At 32.7% G+C, this 17,667-nt stretch overlaps 1 protein-coding gene and 2 long non-coding RNA genes across 4 annotated transcripts in view; 2 read left to right on the top strand and 1 right to left on the bottom strand.

The window, feature by feature from the left end:
- LOC118183731 (neuronal acetylcholine receptor subunit alpha-2-like) overlaps positions 1-17,667 on the bottom strand; it is a 938,599-nt gene that overhangs the window by 788,991 nt on the left and 131,941 nt on the right. The window lies entirely within an intron of this gene.
- LOC118200120 (uncharacterized) overlaps positions 1-17,667 on the top strand; it is a 245,621-nt gene that overhangs the window by 120,308 nt on the left and 107,646 nt on the right. The window lies entirely within an intron of this gene.
- Positions 9,043-14,660, top strand: LOC146997922 (uncharacterized). Of its 2 annotated transcripts, none has more exons than XR_015039966.1 (2): positions 9,043-9,073; positions 14,500-14,660. It is a non-coding gene; the product is annotated as an uncharacterized LOC146997922 (long non-coding RNA). The 2 variants fall into 2 exon arrangements; XR_015039965.1 differs by lacking the exon at positions 9,043-9,073 and adding an exon at positions 9,553-9,691.

Below are 17,667 nucleotides of genomic sequence, written 5' to 3'. Positions count from 1 at the left end.
TGCAGCCAGCCCGTTCGCGGGATTCGAACCTCGGACCGAACTTTTTCTGTTGCATACTTACTCACTTACTTATCACGTTCTCTGCTCTTAGGTACTGCACGGAAAGGGAGGGAGACCCTGTGGAGGTCTTTTTAAGGAAGCCCGACTCGTATCTACGTTACACAGGGGGTGTTGGTGTATTTAATTATGGCAAAGCACACGAGGGCTATCTGCCTAAGGGGAGGGATGCCTTCGTGGAGGACTGGCTCGCATACACGTTACACATGGGGAAGACCACGAAAACGCCCATGCAGCCAGCCCGTTCGCGGGATTCGAACCTCGGACCGAACTTTTTCTGTTGCATACTTACTCACTTACTTATCACGTTCTCTGCTCTTAGGTACTGCACGGAAAGGGAGGGAGACCCTGTGGAGGTCTTTTTAAGGAAGCCCGACTCGTATCTACGTTACACAGGGGGTGTTGGTGTATTTAATTATGGCAAAGCACACGAGGGCTATCTGCCTAAGGGGAGGGATGCCTTCGTGAAGGACTGGCTCGCATACACGTTACACATGGGGAAAACCACGAAAACGCCCATGCAGCCAGCCCGTTCGCGGGATTCGAACCTCGGACCGAACTTTTTCTGTTGCAAACTTACTCACTTACTTATCACGTTCTCTGCTCTTAGGTACTGCACGGAAAGGGAGGGAGACCCTGTGGAGGTCTTTTTAAGGAAGCCCGACTCGTATCTACGTTACACAGGGGGTGTTGGTGTATTTAATTATGGCAAAGCACACGAGGGCTATCTGCCTAAGGGGAGGGATGCCTTCGTGAAGGACTGGCTCGCATACACGTTACACATGGGGAAAACCACGAAAACGCCCATGCAGCCAGCCCGTTCGCGGGATTCGAACCTCGGACCGAACTTTTTCTGTTGCATACTTACTCACTTACTTATCACGTTCTCTGCTCTTAGGTACTGCACGGAAAGGGAGGGAGACCCTGTGGAGGTCTTTTTAAGGAAGCCCGACTCGTATCTACGTTACACAGGGGGTGTTGGTGTATTTAATTATGGCAAAGCACACGAGGGCTATCTGCCTAAGGGGAGGGATGCCTTCGTGAAGGACTGGCTCGCATACACGTTACACATGGGGAAAACCACGAAAACGCCCATGCAGCCAGCCCGTTCGCGGGATTCGAACCTCGGACCGAACTTTTTCTGTTGCATACTTACTCACTTACTTATCACGTTCTCTGCTCTTAGGTACTGCACGGAAAGTGAGGGAGACCCTGTGGAGGTCTTTTTAAGGAAGCCCGACTCGTATCTACGTTACACAGGGGGTGTTGGTGTATTTAATTATGGCAAAGCACACGAGGGCTATCTGCCTAAGGGGAGGGATGCCTTCGTGAAGGACTGGCTCGCATACACGTTACACATGGGGAAAACCACGAAAACGCCCATGCAGCCAGCCCGTTCGCGGGATTCGAACCTCGGACCGAACTCCCAGTGTTCAGCGACTTTACGGTTCGGCAGCTCGTGGGCTGCGTCCTCCGAGAAAATTTCCTCCTCTCGATTTTCGGACTATAAATTAGTAAAAAAAAGGGTGCGGAATTATACGAGAAAATACGGTACATTTCCTAGGTTTCGAGTTGATTGAAACAAATGTTTCGAATATTTCCTTATCAGACACTGCATATCTGATAATGCAACAGGCTTTTTCAGGTTGAAAATTTCAAAGTTACTTCAAGATTATTCACTAAATCCGTCATGTAATTTCAATTATTTATGACAAATATGCAGTAAATATAGAAATTACCTTCAGCTCAACATTAACATAATATTAATGCACATCACAGGACAATCTATTTCTTTTAGGGATTCTCTAACTTCATAGTCGCGATGGTCTATACAGAGAAAGTAAGAATTATCTTGCGAAGTTCCTCTAACTCCAGAAATAATGGAGCCGTTATAAAGTATGAGATGATACATCCTCTGTCAGAAAAGTTCCAGGACAAAGTTCGTAAAAAATAGAAAATTGCATTTGCCAAGTAAGGATCCTAGCTGCTATCAAAGTCATCTCCCAGTCAACGTTAGCAGTTGTGTATAAGATACCATTGGGTAACTTATACACAACTGACTCCCCCCCGGGGGTCGGCGTAGAGAATTCTGCGAAGCTACTGGCTAGGATCTGTACCTAGGCAGTCTCGGCCATGGGGGTATAAAATTTATGAACTTGGTGGTTCTGAAGGCTCTGGGAAAGGTCACTTATTGGGCGGCCTCGGAGTCTGGCATGTCCTAGCGCGGCGTGGTGCTAGTAACCCGAGGGTTATCCCCCGGGGTCGCTGGGTAATGTCCCGCTGCGACGGGCTCGCCCGAGCGACTGGCAGGAGCAATTGACGACCGGTGCTGCCTGGTGTCATATCCAGGTGGTGCGCGGCTCTACTGGAGGGTAATAGTGGAGGTTGAACCTCCACGACGTGTCGACCTGTAGTGAGATTAAGTTTCCTCGGAGCAGGGCAGCCGAAATACCATAGTTACCATACACAACTGACAACGTTTCTGCAGGTCTTGGAAGCAAGCGAAGAAATCTTCAACTGCGATGCTTTCAAGCTCCTTTGTCACAGCCCTTTGGATGTCTGCAATAATCATGATGAAGCTTTCCTTTCACTCACCTTTTCACTCACGGAAACAAGAAAAATTCACGATAATCTTTGACACAAATGCGGGGTCACGTCTGGCTCTATCCAATAGTTTAGCAGAAATTCTTTGTCTTCCCCCTTTCTGTTCGTCTGTTAGTGAGTCATTATGGCATACATCCCGATTCAAATTCAGTTCCGTTCTTCTGATATGATACTCACAGTTACACAACGGTCATCTTGCAATAACTGGCTGACAGGTTCCACGTTTGCATCGGTATGTGCTATAGACGGGCGATTAGCTCTGGAATCGTCTTGCACTGAATCTCTGCCTTCACGAAACCTTTTATATCACTCGAAAACACGATTTCTTCAAAGTGCCTCGCCTGCTTATACTTGCTTAACCAGTTAACTGTGGCGCCCTCGTTTAAGAGTGCGCACCGTTTTGTATCGCCAGAATCGAGCCATGACGAGTATATTCGTCAATCACAGAGTAAGTTGCGCTGGTAAGATATTGCATAAAAAAGATAGGTTTATTTTATAAAATTGAAACTTTTATGAGTACTATTTACTTATTTGGTTAACATGAGCATATATTGCATACATATTAAACTGAAAACGCTATAAATTAAATTAAATATTATACATATAAAAGTAAGAATTTAGATTCCTGCTATGGAGTGATATTCAGCGAAACAGGGTATTTATTATACACAATGGAACTTTGCAAATCGAACACCATTAACACGATTCTTTCCTGATCTTACGTTTGTAGCAATGCGAACACCTTCGCGTAGGGTTGTTTTTTTTTTTTTTTTTTTCGATGTTCCGGATATACAATCCGGAACATGATTCCTGCCTAATTGGCTTATTAGGTCTAAATGGCCGAGTTTGTGTCGATTTATTTCTTTCAGTTGGATACGTCGCGAAAGTGTCCTCGTTAAGAACAAATTTGAGCAAAAAGTCGATACGCGATAATGTTCCATTATTTTTTTTTATATAATATGAATGCATTCAGACACATAATGTCTAAGAAATGGAGAAATATCTTTTTATAGTGCTTTTTGAGTCGTTTTCTTGCTGTGGAGTACGCTATGATAATTTCATCGCTCATATCCACTCCACCAATTTTTTATTATAGTCAATCACTAGCTCCGGTTTCTTTGTTATTATTTTTCTTTTCTCTGTTTCTATTACGTTGCTTTATACGCGCGTTGCTTACACTGCTTTATACGCATGACGAGTATACTCGTCAATACATTAAATCGTGCCGCTTCTCCATGACGAGTATATTCGTCAATCACAGTTAACTGGTTAATCATCTTCCACGTTTCATTAGGGCTTTTCCCTTGCTTAACGCAGAACTAAATGTTCACTCTTTGCTATCAGTCAGCATCTATTGTGTCACCTTAACGACTGCGATAACAATCCGAACAGTGTGATGCTAAACACAGCCCTGCAACCTAATACGTCTGAGTGGCTAAGGTCATGGTCAAGTAAGAGCACATACCAGCTAACATAAAAACAACATTTGTTCCTTTATAGCATTGCAAACTCAGAAATTAAAAAAAAAAAAAAAAAGTCCTGGAACTTTTCTAACGAAAGATGTATATTCCGACATGAGAGAAAACATAAAACATCCATACAACTTTTCAGCAGTTTTATCCATTCAGCCTTAAGATAAGGTGAGCCAGTTGTACAGATATTCAAATCCATGTCCTTCAGACCCTACTACACTTGCAAGTAAGCTTTTGCTCCAGTCTGATTAAGGTAACAATGTCTTGAGAAGTTTAAAATAGAGTAGAATGCTTTATTAAAATTTTAGGCATATTAAATCTCTAATAATCTTTAGACATTTATCCAAAAATGTCTTTGAAATGAATAAAAAATTTCTGATGTGCACACCACATGACTTTCTTGCACGAAATATTAAATTATACGCATTTTTTCTTGCATTTCATTTAAACTATATTGGATTAAATTAAATCTACTTCGCCGACAGTGCATAAGCCACAATAGAATAAGTGCATTCTTTAAAATTCACTCTATTTGTTTACCATAGCGACACTCTGGCTAGGTTCACTTAACAGTATTAAATTTCGTTCATATTATAACTCTGAATGCACAAAATTTATGTCATTTAAAGAATTATCTAATCGTTGCCACATGTTCTATTCAAATACAATAATAAAGCTAGAACGATATATAAAAGAAATTAAGCAAACAAGACAAAAAAGAAACAGGTTTTCACAGACGATTAAGTATTTCTCATTCAATTAATTCAGTTCTCACTTCGCGACAAGGCACAAAAATACATAAAAACTCAAAAAAATCATTATTTCCTTGAATAAATTCCAGAATGGATTAACCATTATTCAATTCGCAATAATAAAAAAGGCGTTATCTTTGTTGTTGCGAAGTTTAGTCTCTCTAGATTGGCAACAAATCCTCTATTTTGCCAGGTTTGAAATGTAAACAAACATGTCAGCCATCGCCAAATTCATTAGGCTTAGCTGCCCTTAAACAACTTTTAAATTGTTGATAACCACAAATATTGCATGCAGATTTATTAAACGCATAAAAACCTTAACCGGAAGATAAGAACAACATAATTCAATCCTTTTTAAAGCAAAAAATGCACAACTTACAAGCATAAAAGAGAGAAGAAACTGCGATCACCGAGCCGATTAACAGAGTGGATATATATATGCATACATTTCTATATGTTTGGTGCGGCCGATTGCAACCAAAATACGAGGTGCACATCTACATGATATAGCAGTCCTATACACAAAATTTAAACGTTCTGAGGCTACTCGTTTTTGAGTTATGCGAGATACATACGTACGTACAGACGCCACGAAAAATTCGCTTCAGAATTCATTTTAAATCAGTTTTATCATTTGTTTTTTTTTTGGGGGGGGGGAAGAATCTTTTATTCTGTCCTTACGTACAGATGTCACCCAAAAGTATCGTTAAATTGCATTCGATAGCGGTCGAAATGGATATTTGCGTTGAAATATGATGCCTGAAAATTTTCGCGGTTACAATACTTCCTTTTTACTTTGTACAAGGAATTAAAAATCTGCAATAATCCTTAGACAATTAATACAAAATTATCTTTAGATATTTCCTATTATTTATTCATAATAAATAATTAATAAAAATAATCTTTAGACATTTATTAAAGCTCTACATTATCTTTAGAAGGCACCATTTGCGCTTACAGACGAAAGTCGCCACTTGTGCGTATCTAAAATAACTTGAAATTCAAGTTCGAGATAACGTAATAGGATACTACCCAAAATGGTATACTTTAAAGCTAGTTCAAATATTTTAACCGCACATCGGCTAGCCAAATGGCAAAAGCCGAAATGATCACTGGCATAGCTGAGCGATCAAATGTAAATTGCGAGGCGAAGCTGCCAAAAGCTCTAATACTAGATCATTCTAAACTCCCTACTTAAATATGCAAACACCTAATTTGTATTCTTGTGAGGATACGGAAAGGGGAAGTTACAATAAAGTTTAAATAATAATAATTGGTTAATTAAAATAAAATACCTTATACTCCGTAGTTCATTAATTCTATCATTTGGATGATAAATAAATTATAAAAAAGCTTTCATTCTAAGTCTATTCAATTAAGAGAAGTTAGACATTTGTGGATACCATCTTTTTTTGTGTGTGTTACACGTGAGAAACACCAGAATACCAAGTTTCATATTAGGTTAAATCCTCTAGCATGCTGTGCAAATAACCAAGATAAACAATACCACTGCAAACAGCGTAAAATTGCGAAATAATCAAATATAGTATTTCAACACTTCTAAAACCAACTTTCTTTAAAATTTACTGCACCATAAAAATAGTAACGAAAAATTTAAGAAAATCGATCGAGTTTTTTCAAAACACTTGGGACTTCTCGTGTCTTTTTACTTAGCTTTCGATCAAAAAAAAAAAAAATTCTAAACGCACAGATCACAGAGAACAAGATATGAAAACCAAATTAATTTCTTCCCTGCGGATATTGTTATGTCATATTAAAAGTCATTATTTTTTATTTTAAAGAAATTGGGCTTTTGAAAAAAACCTCGTTCTTCATTTCTCATTATGAGATAAAATTAACATACGATGAGTTTTGATTTTTTACCTTGCGTGATACGTATCATTTAATAAGCAGTACAATTTAATTTCCTCAGTTTTATTTTAATGATATGTCTTATAATCATGCCTTTTCTGTTTGCTTTTAGATGTTATAATATTATTTAAAGATAGCGAAGAGACATACGCCAAAGAAAAAGATAAAACTAGAAGAAAAATAAAGGCAAAAAAATTTTAGTTTAGCGTAGATTGTGTGTAGCATTTTATTGTTATATTGCAAGTGATATAGCTTTTTTCCCCTCAAGGAGCAAAAGTCTGAGAAAGGAGGAAGGAGTATGATGTTATTCTCCCTTGAAATAAGTATTTTATATAAAATTTATTCCAGTCTAAAATATTTTTACTTTAATTTTATTTGCGTGTTAATTAGATTTACACGTGTTAATGCGGGTGTATGAGCCACATAAAGTAGGTACATTATACACATCTTATACTTAAATACAAAGAGAAATTTTTTATGTCCATCAGCAAGGCACTTGCCGATTAAGCATTTGCTGAGGCATGATTGAACTCATTGATTTTCTTTCAAAGAATGCTTACCCATAATGCAGCTCAGATATCAATATTAGTAAACATAATGAAGAGTTTAGAAATTCCGAAATTAAAATTATTAGTTATTAAAGTCGCGTATGGTCAGTATGATGGGAAATGATTTATTTTGGATCCACATATAACTCAGACACGTGGTTTTACTGAAACATTTTCTGCAGCTCCTTGAAGAAGACCAAAAAGACCTATTTATTTCCTTACTTTTTAATTTAATCTATATTTTCCTGTTATTAAATTGACCATCACGCTTGATTATTATATATATTTGTAATAATAAAATTCCATAGTCAAACTAGTAACTGTATGTTCTTTTAATTTTTAATGGCGACGTTCTCTTATTTGAAAGTACGTGGAATTAAATCCAATGCAGTCACGATGCAGTAAACTTCATACAAAAAGTTAATAGTAATTCTTTTTATTTACTCCGGATATCTGATTTTTGTAACTGCTATTTCTCCTGAATAATAATAAATGGATCCTGTTCTTTAAACTTATCGTCTGATTATTTAAGCTACGACTAAATCTGATACATCTCATATATATATAGAGAGAGAGAGCTGCGAGGCCATGCTTTTCATATGTTTTTTTTTTTTTTTTTAAATTGGACAAGAGAATTTCTCTTCGGACAGCACAAAAATATAGCCTTTGATCCATTGTTTATTTTTCAGCGACATTTTAAAATGCTGCAGATAATAAGTAAACCTTATTCCAATGTGTGGTTAGTCACGTTTGCATTTTAAAATTAATATTTAAATTCGTGGAGAAAGTTAAAATCGTTACAAAATTGTGTGCACACCCTCTGTAATTGATTGCGATACTATTTTGAAAACTGATCTATCTGAGGAAGCGGTTTTTGTGCTATCTTCAAGAATTGAAGCATTTGGCTAAATGTTGTTCAAAATGTAATTACTTTTAATTTTCGTTTTTATACATATTTTTTATCCATGGTATATTTTTATTCATCATTTTTATTAATCTCGCCATTTTACGTACCTGGACTCCTGTGCTGAGGAAACTTCTAAATATTTTGTGAAAATAAATTTTTAAAAAATATGAATTCAATTTTATTAAATACGTACGTATTTCTTCTTTTAAAAATATTTTGCTTCTTATATGTTATGAGTGTTCTTTGTCAGCGAATCCTCTTGACCGAATATTCAAAAAGTAATTTGAACGAAAGACTTTGAATGGTACTCTGAAAAAAAAATGAGCTCGAAGATATAAAGCATTACATCATTATTTCCCTAAGCGCAAAACTTGAACACGTTTCACATCTGTCTGAGCGTATGCTAGAAGTTAACATTAAAGTCTCAAGAGCAAACGTTCTCCATCTTGATCACAAAACGCTAGAACAAAATAGTGGCATAATTTCAAGATCAAGAGTTCGGTGAAAAAAACAGGAAGCTTTTATATTTTTGTTTACGAAAGCAAAGCTTCCTCGGAAAGAAAAAAGAAAAAAATCTGGTGTGTACACCACACTGTAAAAAAAACGTTCGCTCTTTACAGGCAAAAGTTTTGTAAAGTTACAGAAATCAAAAGGTTACACAAGAATTTCCTGTAATGGTAACAGGTTGAAAGCAAACTGTGGCTGGTACAGCTAATTTGCCTGTAATATTACAGATAATGTTTCAGTAGCCGCGCGGAAGAATCACGTGACTGACTGGAAATCAGCCAATCAGAAGAAACGTGTTTGAAAGCTAGTTGCAGAAAAAAACATGGCTCAATGCATGTTGGTTGTATAGCGCAGGTAAGTAAGAAAATGTTTACAATTACGTTTGAAATATTTTTTGTTCATTTTATGCAGATTATTCTCATGCACTTTGCACTGTTATATGTAGTGAGTAAGTATTTAAACGTTTAAGCCTTGCGATTAATTAATATCAGTGTTCGTAATGAGTTGAAAGAGTGCAGAATATTTATTCCAAATGCAGATCTAATAGTAGTATTTTGTCATTGTGCATCCGATAAATTACGCCTTAAATTGCCTGTATTATTATTTATAACTAATTATTCCAAAATTTAATCACTGTTGTGGTATTTAATTGAAACGGTAATGTGGTTGTTGAAAACAAAATTAATCATGTTAGCGTTCGTTTGCAATCGTCTGACCAAAGAACGTTTGACATCTTTTTCCCGGTAGGCCTTGCGAGAAAAGTTTATGTAAACATTTAGAATTCTGAATGTAATGTATATATATTTTTTTTTTTTTTTAGCTTACTAGGTTTAGTTTATTCTTTTTCTAGGATTACCTAATTAATTATACTTGGTTTATAATTCAGTCTAATATGTTTATATACGAGTGTGTTATGAAGTAAAATTACAAAAACTTGAACAATGCGGTCGAGAATCTCGTTTATTCTTTAGTGTAATAATATTATTTTTTCAATGGTATTAATTTCTTACGAATATGTTATAATTCCAAAATGAAGTAATTATATTGATTAAAAATATGTCGCATCATACTTTTCGTAATGTTTTGGTTTACTAACTAGATGCAACTTAATTATTCCATATATTTTAATATACCAATATCAACAGGGAAAAGATGGAAATGACCTAAAATATTTTTCTAAAAATTCGTTAAGCTAAAAGAAAACTAAAATTTTGTACATTATTTCCAAAAATATTCCATTAATATTTTATAAGTTACAAAATTTATTATATTGTATATATAACTTTAAACATTTAATGTAGAATTTACGTTGATTTTATTTTGCCCAATTTTAATACAGTTTTGAAGTATGATAGTCTTGTTACTAGGATAGCATGAATCTGCTAATACAAGTTTAATACATTTCTTGACAAATGTTTCTCTTATTCATGTAATATAATATATAAATCATAAAATAAGTTTTCTTAAAAATAAATTATTATTGTTTATTGGAATTTAAAACAATTCTGTATCTGTATATTGTATTAAAAATAAAATAATAATGAATTTTTAATGAAGCATTGATTTTAGCATTAACAATATATATATATATACATGAATAAATGGAAATGCAAGCTACTTTTCCTTACAAAGCCGTCCATGAATATATACTTCCCTTTAGACTGATAGCCTTTGCATGCTTTGCCATATTCTATCAATCCAAATGATGCAAATATGCAGAAAATTTTACTTTCTTTGAAAGTTAATGCAGGAAATAAAATTCAGTGCATTTGTAAACTACATTAGTTCTCTTATAGCTTGGTATTTAATTGTCCAATGATTTACTAGTCCAAACTAATGCAGAATTCAGATATTGTTCAAATAAAAGAAAATTAATAAGGTCTGATTGTTAGACGTATATATGAAGATTTATTTTTTTAAATATTATTTTAAGTCAACTAAATTAATTTCAAATTTAAGTAAGTATTATTTTTGGAAATCTTAAATTAAATAACTGAATGCAATATTTCTTGTTAATAAAAGAAAAGCAATGTTAAAGAAAGACTAGCGAAGTGGATTTGCAAGTTCTAATTACGAAAGGTCCCATGCTCTAAGGGGTCATTTTTAAAAATACTTAATTAAAAAAAAAGTATTTAACGTAAAACTTCCAACTTCACACATGTGCAATATTAATTCTATATATTTTATCTCATTTTATTGATTAATTTCATAGCATTTCGTGTGACACTAGTAGAAATTGTTTATTAAATTTTATGCAGTTTCTGATCTACCTTTTGATTTTGTTATTAATTACGTTAGGTTACATAAGATTTAAAATTATGTAAGGTACAAAAACCTTCTGCATCTATTAATATATGCTGAAGTGAATGAAATTATGGCAATGAAATTTTTTAAAGTCAAAAACAAATTTCTGTGGAAAATGAAAGTTATAAATTCTAAATGCAAACAAAGGAGTGAATTTGAAAATTATCAAATAAGCCAAAGTGTCGGTAATTTTTGCAGTTTTGCAGAAGAATTTTTATACTGTGCAGAATGGGAATATGATGTTTGGTTTTGTTAGTACAGTCAAAAGTCGTTAATCCGGACTCGTTGGGACTTCGGCGATTCCGGATTACAGATCATCAGTTTAAATCTGATAAGATGGCATGCAGAAATTTTAAAATTAAAAATATGAAACCGTAATTTATGAAATAAAGAACAATTATGATCTAAAGGGTATCAAAATTTACAAAAAAAAAAAAAAAAAAAAGAAAAAGCTTAATATTTATTTGTTTACTTTATTAAACATTTCTTTCAATGTAAGTTGTTTAAGTTGCTTCATTTTATGTGATAATACTTTCTCTTTAATTCTATAAACAGCCATAATTTCTTCTTCAGTTACAAAGTTCCGCTGTTGAAGTCCTATAATTGCTGTGTCGAGAATACCGACTAATTTGTCAATCGAAATTTTTTCGTTTTCAATAACCTCTGTATCACTTTCTTCACTATCGGAAGCGAATTATATTGACGAGGAATTTGATTTAAATCATAAACAAGACGGAGTACATCGAGATGAAATACTACATTTAGTAAGGAATTATAAGCCAAATAAAATAAAAACATCTGCCCTGAAGATAAGGATTGCTGACAGATGAACATCCAATACATTGCGCACCGCTGCGTTCCCCCCCCCCCGGCCGCACAGTAGCGTGAAATTGATAAACAACAGATTTCTGAATGGTTAGATAAACAAAGGATTATGCCTTTATCCATTTTTTGCAGCAATTCCACTTTTTGTTTAATGGACTTCGAAACATACTTTCGCTTTGTAGATCCTGTACATATTAGTAAATATATATATCGGAAATTCTATTTGACATAATTGAAAGTTCAAGCTTACTTTTATAAAATTGCTCTAACAGTCTTCAAAAAATAATAAGCCGGATCTAATTCGAAGATTAAGGAACAACGCAATCTGTAACATTAATTGAATTAGATAATTTTAGCTTAGCTTATACCGTCCGTTATACATTAAACGCACATGTGTAAACGTATTATGCGCATGCGCACACGCATATTCGCAGCCGTAAAGGTCTTACGCGCATGCCTCAACGCGACGCATGCGCAGAAAGTTTGTAGCTTTGAGGTCCGGATTATAGATCAAACTGAAGTATTGCAACTTAAACACGTAATTTAGCTTAAAATTTATTTGAACTTAATTTTCTAATTTATTTTGATCATGTATATTTCATGTGTCATAAGTCTTTAAAATGAACTTAATTCTCATCCTATTAATTTTTGTAATTTTCTATTACAAATTTTTTAAAGAAGAAAAAGTCACATTTGTTTTGCTTAGTTGCCCACGAAAATTTAAAAAAAAAATATTTGCATAATTATCCCCCTTTTAATGCATTTAGGAAATGAATATCCCAAGATTTTAAAATGGATTTATCGACATAATGATATATAGAGAGGAGTTATGTTTACTTGCAGACTTTTTTCCTCCTTTTTACTAATATTATAGTATGAAAATCAAGGGGGAAATTAAACAATAATTTAATTTTGAAGGATGTGATTACAGTAAGACCATAACCAATCAAAAATATTAATGAATGAACTACTGGTAACTATCATAGTATTATTATATAAAAGAAACCTACATTCCAATAAGAATATTTAGTAACATTAACATTTCAGTATCTGATAATAATAATCCTCATTCCTACTTCCCTATACCTTGAATTTCATTCTTATTATTGCCCAATGCTATTCCCTAGACCTCAAAGCATTTAATGCATCTGGAACTGCAATTTGTGCCGTCTTCTACAGCATGTAATCACCACTCCGTTTGTACTACCACGAGCAATGATCTTCAGAATTACCGTATTGCGTTGCATATTCCATCCCACCCAGCTTTAGAACCAGATTTTGAAAATTAAAAAAAAAATATTTGTATAATTTTCCCCTTTTTAATGCATTTAGAAAATGAATATCCCAAGATTTTAAAATGGATTTATCGACATACTGATTGTTTTCGTCATACTAACAAAGGCAAACTTTAGTACACTAAAGGCCCCTTTGAATCTTTCTCTTCTAACTGTTGAATATTATGTCAGCCTAATACAAAAAATGATCTATGATAGTGAAAGGAAATACCAACTGCCATTCACTGTGCAATTTTGCCATATCAGCTGCATATTCATCTTCTCTAATTATTTATGTATGATCTGAGGCTTAAGGAATTGCAAGAACAACAATGAGAATGAGAGAAATTCAAATTATAAAGAAATGAGATAACTTATTAGATGTTGCAATTATGTGTATTCTTATTGAAATAGAGGTTTCTTTTAAAGAAATAATATTGTGATAGTAGTAGTTTATACATGATTACTTTTCATTTGTTATATTCCTACTGTGACTGTGTCCTTTGGAAATTAAATTATTCGTTTAATTTTTCCCTCTCAATTTTCGGAAGATAAAATTAGTAAAAATAAGTGGGAATATAGCATCAAGAGCATTAGATATCCCCATTTTCTTGAAGCTGTTCACTATTATTGTTTCATAAATAATAGGCCATGCACCCAAAATCCACTAGCAAATCAGTTAGTAAGATGAAAACGACCACTATGCAGACGAAAAATTTAGGGTAACTTGTTTTGTGAGCGCCTTAAGAGAGACAAACATTACCTAAATCATTAAAACAATTTCAGAATCCTGTTGCTAAAAGAAAGCTTGGGGGAAAATGTTGTCCGAGTCCCAGTGATTCATTTGGACCAATATGTAATATTGTTTTAGAAATTTAAGGTAATAAATATAATATTTTTCGAATGCTAAAACAGTTCGAGAAATTTATTCAAGTTCTGAATTCTGAATATAAGTATACTGTATATTATATTTAATAACTATGGTGGCTTCATTTATGAAAAGATTTGTATATTGGCTATTTTTGTACAATGAACCTTCTCTAAGCTAGCTATGCGTGATTCCTGAAGATTTTGATCTTTAATGATATTGGGCATCTTAGAGAAGTTATGTTTACTAATTAGTTATTTTATGAGGAATGCTGGTTAAATTTAAAAAGTGATTGACTGAGGTAGCTTGTAGTAATGAGACGGTTCACTGTAATGCAATTTTTTAAAGTATTTAAGCTGTTCCTGATTACTTAAGATATTATAAAGAAATATGATTAAAAGTGTTATATGAGCACATGTTTAAAACATCTATTAAAATAATTTTTATAAGCTTTTTAAGAGCATGATTATGATTATGATTTTAAAAGAAATGTTTTTTTCTTTATTTAGGAGACATGGTTTACAAAGAAGGGGAAAAACCATTCATTTTTTCCAAGCAGTCGAAACGAATTTTTATGAAATGTTATATTGTGTTATTTTTTAATTAATTCTTTTTTTAAGGTTTTATGTAAAGTTTATGAATTAAGTAATAAATTATTTTTACTTCTGTATTTTAATTAGCATATTATTTGCTTCATAATGTTTCACAATAAAATTATGATTTCAATAAACTTCATAATTAACATGCTGTAATATATATAGAGAGAGAGAGCATAAAGTTTGTTTTCTGTTGTCACATGTATATTTCACAATTTTGTATGCAAATCTCGAAATTTATAATAACTAAGAATACTTTTTAGTATCACTTTCTAAATGGTAATTATTAAGCTTAAAGTTTTATTACATATCACGTTTGTAAAAAATTATAGGTAAAATTAAAATGCATTAAATTTTAAGTTAAACTGAAGTATTAATTTTTGAAACAAAAAGGCATAATTGTATTAAGCATCAAGAATTTTAATGGAAGCAAGGCTTTAAAAATTAAGGTCAGTTGGTGAAGTTTTATGCTTATTCAAAAAGCATGATATTAGGTTTTTAATGAAAGACTTCTATCTGTTAATTCAAAGGAAATTATTTGTAGGTAGGGTAAAAACGTTATGCAGTTGCCATCTATTACTTCAAACAATAGCAGACTGTTGTCAAACACTGAGTGCAGATAAAAATAAAAAGGTTAGTTGGACGTTGTAATTCAAGCTTATGAACAAAATTTTGAATTTCTTGTAGTAACAAAATAAAGTTCATTGCTATGTTGAATTCTTTAATTTACTGAAAATGTCATTTTTTAGAAGGAGAGAATATAATATTTTTGAAACATAAAGAACAGCTGTTCTGAGTTCTTCATAGAAATATTTCACAAAATGTCTTTTATTGTAATAATATGATCATATCAACATGCAACACGTTTACTCATATAAGTTAAATCTAAAGGAACATGTGTCTATTTTAACTAAAATTACTAAAAAGAAAGTTCTAGAACATATCTTAATAATTGACACTAAAACATGCAAATAAAGCATACTGTTCTTTTTCAGCTATTTTACAGGCCAAATATAAATTCCAGATGACTTTCCATTATTTTATGTAAAGGATATACATGTAATTTAATGTAAGGAGTAGCATATCAATTTGAACTTAATTATCAAATTAAGCTCATATCGATTATTAATCAAAATGATATATATACCTACAGATATCATTGCTTTATATGCATTTCAATGTATTTTATTATAATAAGCATTATTTTAGACCAAAAATCTATTACTTTTATAGACATATCCTTTAGTATTTCATCTATGAAAAATATATTCTACACACATATAATTACTTAATGAGATATTAGAAGGAAATAATTTGAAACCTTTACAGATACAACCATTGGAATTTTACGTAAGAAAAGTATCTTCTACTCACATAATAACGTGCTGTAATAATACAAGCAAATAACCTGTAACGGTTACAGATATATCTGTTGAGATCTTACATGAGAAAAACATGTTCTTTTTACATAATTATTTGATGTAATATTACACGCAAATAATCTGTAACCATTACAGGTATATCGTTTGGGATTTTACATGAGAAAAAATATGTTCTACTTACATAACTATATGCTGTGATATTACAAGAAAAAGATCTGTAACCATTACAGGCAAAACTCTTGTAAAGTTACAAAGAAAACACCTATTGCTGTTACTCAAATAACCCATGGCATCCCAGTTTCCATGAGTTTTCTTAGTAACCTTACAGATTTTTTTTTTACAGTGCACATGGCTTCCTTGTATGGGAATATTAAATTATACGCATTTTTTCTTGCATTTCATTTAAACTTATTGGATTGAATTAAATCTACTTCGCCGATAGCGCATAAACCCCAATAGAATAAATGCATTCTTTAAAATTCACTCTAGTATTTGTTTACCATAGCGAAACCCCGGGGCTAGATTCACTTAACAGTATTAATAATTATATAGCAGTTAACTTATATAATAATTATATATCGGAACCTAACTTAACTGTTATATAATCCAATAATTATATAACAGTTAACGTATATATTTCTTTCATATTATAACTCATAATGCACAAAATTTATATCATTTAAAGAATAGAATTATCTAATCGTTGCCACATGTTCTATTCAAATACTATAATAAAGCTAGAATGATGTATAAAAGAAATTAAGCAAACAAAAAAAGGAACACTTTTTAACAGACGATTGAGTATTTCTCATTCAATTAATTCAGTTCTCACTTCGAGAAGTCAAAAATACATAAAAACTCAAAATATCTATATTAAAAATTACGAAGTAAATCTTAAACGCTTATTTCCTCGAAAAAATTCCAGAAAGGATTAAGCATGCGAAGCTAAGTTTCACTAGATTGGCAACAAATCGACTAGTCTGCTGTTTCAAACGTAAATAATCAATGGCCGCCATAAAAAAAAAGGCTTAGCGGCACTTAAACAACTTTAAAATTGTTGATAATTCTAAAAATATTGCATACAGATTTACGAAAGGCATAAAATCCTTAACCGGAAGATAAAAACAACATAATTTAGTCATTTTTAAAGCAAAAAATTTACAATTTACAAGCATATAAGAGTAAAGAAACTGAGATCAATGAGCCGGGTAACAGAATGGATATATATATATAAATATATTTATATACGTTTGGTGCGGCCGATTGCAACCAAAATACGAGGTGCACATCTACATGTTATAGCAGTCCTATATGCAAAATTTCAACGTTCTGAGGCTACTCGTTTTCGAGTTATGCGAGATACGTACGTACATACGTTCGTACAGACGCCACGAAAAATTCTCTTCAGAATTAATTTTAAAGCAGTTTTATAATTTTTTTGAAGGAAAAGAGTATTTTATTCTGTCCTTACGCACAGATATCACGCAAAAGCATCGTTAAATTGCATTCGATAGCGGTCAAAATGGATATTTTCTTTGAAATATGCTGCCTGAAACTTTTCGCGATTACAATACTTCCTTTTTACTTCGTACTAGGAAGTAAAAACGTTTCGCTCGCAAAAAGATGCGACAGAACTGTAGATTTTATCATTCATTTAATTTAAATCAAATTTTGCCACATTTTCTTAAATATTTATTTG

Source organism: Stegodyphus dumicola, chromosome 3 (assembly GCF_044657685.1).
Source record: "Stegodyphus dumicola isolate Sdum_Otavi_A_Nest chromosome 3, ASM4465768v1".
NCBI classification, from domain to species: Eukaryota; Metazoa; Arthropoda; class Arachnida; order Araneae; family Eresidae; genus Stegodyphus; species Stegodyphus dumicola.
Note: the sequence above shows the minus strand (reverse complement) of the source record. Positions and strands in the feature narration are given on the sequence as shown.